Here is a 7,025-nt window from a genome sequence, read left to right as displayed (position 1 = left end):
TCTGAGGGATGTGATTCAGACGGGGCAGCGTTCTCGTCCGGATCTGAGCGATACCTAGGAGCTTGTCACTTCCTTTTGGATGTTTTTAAATTCTGTTTCATTTCTCCCCTGCCTAATTCCCCTGTAGCCACCAGCGCTCCACCTGATCGTGGTTAGGTGGAAAGTTTCTCACATAACAGTCTCCTATCCTGGACCTGTTATGTTTTTGGTTGGTCCTATTTTCATAGTGACCACCTTACTGACGGTCCGGACCAAAAGGGGACGCCCCGTAAAGCGGGACTCCAGTACAGGAGGGTGGGTGAGTATGTAACCCTTTCTGCTTATGGGTGTTATGTTGCTGGTGGTTATGTCTTCTAACAGACTCTGTGAGTTTCCTTTTACAGTGCTCAGTTCCAGCCTTGTGCTCTGGCCACGATCACACGCTTTCGGCAGGCGGCCGTGCCGCGTGGGTTCACCCCCCCAGGGCGCGACACCCACCGCGGAGCGAGTTCCACGTGCGGGAAGCAAGCGCTCTGCGGTTGCTCGTCCCACACCCCTCCCGAGGAGCCTGGCTGATCGTCAGAACTGGCACTGCAGGCACTGCAGGCACTGCAGGGAATATCATGGATATCCGGCCAGGTCACCCTGAGGGGCCGCCTGGCCGCTTGGCGCACCCGGGGAGGTGGTAGTTACGGAGTCCTTCTGTATGTACTGCCTCAGGTAATGCATCGCTTCCCTCAACATGAGGGGCTGGACTCCCGCATATTGTGGTCTTTTCAGATAGTAGGCTTCACCAGGCCTCTCTGACGGTGAGCTCCCACATAATGTGGTTGCCAGGTAGTAGGCCTCACCAGGCCTCCCTGGAGATCTAGCTCCCACATACTGTGCGTTTCCACTAAATAGCATATTGTGGTTTTCAGATAGTAGGCTTCACCAGGCCTCTCTGATGGTGAGCTCCCACATACTGTGGTTGCCAGGTAGTAGGCCTCACCAGGCCTCCCTGGAGATTTAGCTCCCACATGCTGTGCGTTTCCACTAAAAAACAAGCTCCCACGGTTTGTGGTTGTCAGGTAGTAGGCCTCACCAGGCCTCCATGGAGTCGAGTTCCATATTACCTTCCACTGAGGTGGTTATCTGGTAACAGGTAGTAGGCCTCTCTAGGCCTCTCTGTAGGTGAACTCCCACATACAGTGGTTGTCAGGTAACTTTTCTGTACACACGCAAAGCCTATGTACTTTCTCAAAACCACATGGTGGTCAGTGTGCACGTGAACACTTTGCGCACTGTCTCAAATCCACGTAAGTGGTAAGTGTGCACGCAAGGCTCTGCGCACTTTCTAAAATCCTGTACGGTAAGGGTTACGCGCTCCGCTTCGTTCCCTTTCTTAAGATGATTAGCCCCGGGGTTCTTTGGGCTTCATCCAACCAGTGTGTATTTGTTATACACCTCAAGCACCGCCCCTCAACATGGGGGGCTGTGAGTGCAATTCTCGCAGTAGTTTAGCAGCGCTCCCCTTTTCTAAAAGGGTCGCCTATGAGCATGCTGCTCGGAGCTCGGAGTCCTCCTCTCATGGGAGACTGAATTCTCGGTTTTTTCATCAGAGCGCTCCAGTACTACATACTGTTTTGAGACGCACTGTGAGAGCAGACATCCTGCTGAGGCAGGGGCTGAGGCTCGGGGAATGGCGCCTTCGCACCAAGGTGTTGAAGTAGAGTTAGAGAGGTTGGCCAGACCTGGGTGGATCGGTTTTGCGGCTCAAGAGAGCGTCGCACTATCCCCTCTGGCTTCCTCTGACTCATCCAGCTCCATGGCTGGACGCCATGGTACAGGCGTGGCCGAGGCTTCATCTGTACGTTCCGTCCTCCAATTGCTCTGCTCCCGGGCCATTCCATCTACGAGCTGCTCTATCAGAGTGCCACGAGAGCCCCTCCTTTGTGACAGGCAAGACTTGGTAATAAACAGTGCTAAGTTCTTAGCCGTATCCCTTTAAAGGAATCTTTCGTGATTCCAAGCCTTCAGCTCTACCCCGGGCCGAGGCCCTTCAGGTAAGTTGGGTATGTAGCTTAGGCCTTTGGCCATAAGGGATAATGTCATGGACAGCCATCGAACCGTCCCAGGGGCGACTCCCGGTGAAATGGTAGAGTTGGTACTTAGTGTTTGCCATGATTCTGGCCTGCACTCCCCTCAGCATGGCGGCGTGGGTATACTGTTCCCCATAGTGTCCCTTCAGAGGACGCAGTTCGAAGTTCCCTTGACAGGGAACGTCTCAGGTTACGAATGTAACCATGGTTCCCTGAGAGGGAACGAGACACTGCGTCCTCTAGCTCCCTGCCATGCTTCGGACGCAAGCTTCACGAAGAAGATAAGTGACGGGTCCTACGGGCGCGTATTTATAGTCGCGCCGGTAGCAACATCAGAGGCTGTCGCCGGCCAACACATTGGCGTTTTTCAAAGTATGCTTCAGACACGGGTCACGACGAGGTGTTCCCCATAGTGTCCCTTCAGAGGACGCAGTGTCTCGTTCCCTCTCAGGGAACCATGGTTACATTCGTAACCTGAGACGTTTTATATCTTGCAATTCTAACTTTCTTTTCCCTCAGAATTGTTAGATTTGGGGCCATATTTGAACAATCTATGCACAAGGTCTAAAGCGCATTGCGCAGGTGCACTCAGAGCTTGTATGAATCCTCTTTCACTAGTTTAACGATGGGAAAAATGTTGGCGTGCCCGGTCGCTTGGTCTAAACAGGTTGTCCCTATTCTCTGAATGAGTAGTGGATTTTTTTGGGCGTAACATGCGATAAACCAATTAGAGTGTATTAATCAGAGGCAGTTGCCAAAGACTGAATTTGCATTTTCATTCAGACCAATGCGAAAAGACCAACAAGTGGGCAGACAGTATGCTAATGTTTCATGTTGATGTCAACTTGAAATGGCTTGGCATTAGCTTTAAAAACGTCTTGTTTTAATGATTCGAGAGATTCGACTCTTTCTATTGAGAGTCAATAACTTTATACACGGTGCACTTTCAGTTTTAAAACTTTGCAGGGTGTTTTCCTTCACTTAGAGCTGTGTTACTCACTGCATGAAAGGTAATTTTCAAAAATCCATAATAGAGGCACTTTAAATAACCAAAAATTATTGCGCCATTGACTTTTGAATGTTGAACAGGTTTGAGTTGGTTTATGGCACAGTCTGTTTCCAGTTCCTCAAAATAGCAATGCGCCAACAATGCACCTGAACACATCTTTTTTAGACCAGCATACCCATGGGCGCACAACTGGAAGCAAATGCATTTGCTATTTAAACAATGCAGAGCAGGACGTGAAAATGAGAACTGCGTCGCGTTGAAATTAGCAAAAACACTTGTGCCATGCCTTGCGCCAGGTATATGATAGGGCCCATAAAGTCACATTTTGAGGGGGAAAAAGATTGATATCTTCTCACTATTGTGATATCTCACAATTCCGACATAACTTGCAGTGTTTTTATGACTTTCATAAAATAAAAAATAAAAAACCATTATGAGAGACTGATAACAGCAGTCAGAAGAGAGAACAATGTCAAATTTACCTTCCATCCTTAGACGCTGCAATTGAAGCACCCTTGCATTAGTGTTAATGTATTTTTTTTTATTTATTTATTTTTTGATGCAAAGGTGATATAATAAAATAATAGTACTATAAATGTACATACATTTAAAACAAAAATACATATATGAAAAACTTTCTAGGTTTAATTCGATGCTGTTAAATGTGTCATCACATTCTTGTGAAAAGAGTCAACAGGCCATAAAAATTATAAACTATTTTCCTACAAAAGTAATTAGTTTAGTGTAAAGATTCTCCTCCATTGCCATCCACTTAAAAAACAAACACTGGTCTCCTTCCCTGTGTACCACAAAATTACATTTATTTTCACTAACCTTTGAGGCTGTTACGTCCTTAGGGACTGTTAGCATTTCTGTGTGTTTTGTTTCTCTTCTGTGTCTTTTTGCCTCTCTTTCACTGTCGCTAACAGGCCGTTGCTGATTTGCTGTTTGGCCTGTCAATCATCTGTGACGAGTTGATTGGATGTGCCCTGTGAGGGCGTGATCCTAATCATCCCAACGCCTGACACCTGGAGAAGAGCTATTTAAGTGAGATGCTACTGCCAGTGCAAGAGAGAGACTTTTTGCTTTGATTTTGTTTGTGCTGTGCCTTTTGTTAAGTAAGTTTGTCATGTGAATATTGCCTGTTGTGATTTAACTCCTTATGTGTGAGCTTTTGAAGTTTTAAAAAACTCTTCAAAGCTGGGTTAAGTTGGAAGGAGAAAAAGGGGTTTAGGTAAGCATGTCACGTGACATACATTTGCACACATTTAGAGTTAATTTTGTCTATGCACACTAGTTTAGGGATTTGTGCCACCCTCTGTATTTTTGGTTTGATTAGTTAGAGTAGTTTAGTTACGACGTCACGGACGTTGAAGACTTTTTCTTTGATCTTTTGTTTTTAGTTTAGGAGTAGATGGAAATGGTTTAGTTAGTTTCCTTTTTGATTGTTGTTTTATTTGGCACAATCCAGGTTTCCCCTTTGTCCTCCTCAGTTCCTAAAAATTATCTTTGTTTAAATATTGGTTTTCTTGATGTAAAATGGTTATTTTACAATTATTAAAATTAACTTCATGTGATTCTCGTGTCTCTCTGTTTTCTCATTTCATTCAGTGATATGGTTGACAGGTGCCCGAACTGGTTTAATGTTCCCCTTCTCAATCCCTAGATTATTAAGAGCTAAAGAAGGGTCGTAACAGAGGCTTTGCCGGAAATTTCTTATTTTAACTTGAGCAGTTTTTATTCTTCAATACTATGTCATGCGCGAGACTGGTTCAACAGTCAAATATATCCATCTAGTGAACGTTTACATAGAACTTTTTTTTTTTTAAAGCAAAGTGGAAGGAAAAAACATGCTCTGTGTGAACGCAGCTGCCAAAATTCATAAATGTCAATGAAAATCCCTGCTAATGGCAACTACTGCATGAAATTTTGATTGACTTTCATTCTTGAGTGATCAGGGGTTGTTACTAAACACTCATTCAGTCATTGTTTGTATGGCAGACACAAAGTGCATTCACAATTTACATTTAATCAGTATTTGTGTTCTCTGGGAACCATGACCTTGGCATATCTAGCACAAAGCACAACAGGAACATATGTGAGAGGGCTGTTGCTTAATTCTGGGAATTGCCATGTCTTTTTTAATTAAGGTCTATCTGGTCCACAGCCAGGCATTGTAGTTATCTAATGACTTTAGTGGCCTCACATCTAATCGCTTTGCCTTTGTTATTGCTGTACACTCCAACATTCAATAAAGCACTAAGAGTGGTTAACTTTATACTTGATAGCATCTGCTCTTTTCTCCCTTAGAAACCCTAGAATTAGTATAAACTGGATCTTTCCTGTCACAAAACTGTGACTTTTTTTTCTTAAGACATTATTTGTGTGTGTGTCTAAGTAAACTCTAAAATTAGATTAATCCAAAATGAATGTTTATGATCCATTAAAAGTGCAAACCTGTGCATTAATATTATTTGCTAATAAATGTACAATAGCATTTTTTTTTTCAGTCACAAGTTGTGGTAGAGAAACTGGATAATGCTGGATAAAGACAAACATTTGTAGTGCGCACGTGTCAACCATACAATGTGTACAGTTTGCATGTACTGTACAGTATGCAAAAGTTCCCAATATATAAAGCAATTAAAAAAAAAGCATTTTGCCTTTGTACTCATTTTTATACTTAGGTTTTTGGGAATCCATTGTCTTGTTCAGAGCCAATATTCACTCTCTGTGTGAATAAGACATGCAAGATGCTATTAAAAGTTACTGGATCATATCCAGTTCACACAGGGATACACTGTAAAAAATAATTCAGTGGCTTAGTAAATTTCACAAAAATAAAGAGCTATATTTACTTAATAAAATCTTTTGAAATCATTTAAGTGATATTTTGAGTGGGTCAGGTTAAAAATAATAATTAAAAATCCAACAAATAATTTCTCTAAAATTTACATATATTATTTAAGTTTATTTAATGAAAATAAATAAGTATTTAACTAACTAATTATATTTTTAACATACCCTCAATATTTCTGGTGAATTCTAATATAAATATTTGATAATTATTTACTTGTACTGATCTGTTTTAGAAACTAAAATTATTAAGTATTTCCTACCAATTTTCCTAAATAAAGTTCCAGCTTAATAAAAAACGGTTTAAATAAATTAAGTAAATTTCGCGGCTAAAGTGATCACGTGTGCAGCTCCGCAGGAAAAAAAAATCTGCTTTCCTCAGCAGAGACGTCGACTAACCATACTCCTCACAACTCCTGGTTAAGTAAGGTTAGTCAGATAATCCTACTTACGTTTGTAACACTTTATTATAAAGTTAATAATTATTAAGCATTTCCTAACAATTGTCTTTGTATTTTACGTCATATTCAACAAGTTTCGTAACTTAATCGAGGTCACCTGAAGGACGGCGTTCCTGAGTTTCCTCAGCAACGGCAAGACCCGCACTCCTCTCATATCGGGGTACGTTATGTAATTTAGCCAGCTTAAACTAAATATGTTTGTGATGTTTAATTCAGAAGTTAATTATTAAGGATTTCCTAACAATTGTGTTTGTATTTTGCGACATCTTAAGAAGTTTAACGAGTTTCGCGGCTCAAGCAAGAGGCACCTGTCACTGAAGGACTGCTTTTCTCAGCAACGACGTGAACAGCATTACTCGAATTTCCTGTAAGTAGTCATTTTATAACGATGTATATTTGCAATACTTTATTCAAAAGTTGATTAAACATTGACCGTGTGTACGTGTACATAACAGTGTAGTTTTCTAAGTTAGTTAGTGGGGCAGCGATATGTATGTTAGGGTTTTTTTTTTTGGAGTGGATTAACTTTCGTACTATTTGGATCACCGTTTAACCGCCATTTGAAAGTCTAACGATAAGTGTACCGTGGTCCAGCAACTATAACTATACATGCCCAATGGAAAACGATTTTGTACAGGT

The 7,025-nt window shown here is 41.9% G+C and overlaps 1 long non-coding RNA gene across 1 annotated transcript; it reads left to right on the top strand.

The window, feature by feature from the left end:
• The first annotated feature begins 6,224 nt into the window (after nt 1–6,224).
• Nucleotides 6,225–6,699, top strand: LOC113109718 (uncharacterized). Its single transcript, XR_003293007.1, has 3 exons — nt 6,225–6,354; nt 6,461–6,546; nt 6,659–6,699. It is a non-coding gene; the product is annotated as an uncharacterized LOC113109718 (long non-coding RNA).
• The last annotated feature ends 326 nt before the right edge of the window (nt 6,700–7,025 follow it).

The sequence above is a fragment of the Carassius auratus genome, chromosome 10 (assembly GCF_003368295.1).
Source record: "Carassius auratus strain Wakin chromosome 10, ASM336829v1, whole genome shotgun sequence".
Taxonomy (NCBI): domain Eukaryota; kingdom Metazoa; phylum Chordata; class Actinopteri; order Cypriniformes; family Cyprinidae; genus Carassius; species Carassius auratus.
The sequence above is the reverse complement of the archived record's forward strand: the minus strand, read 5'-3'. Positions and strand labels throughout refer to the sequence as shown.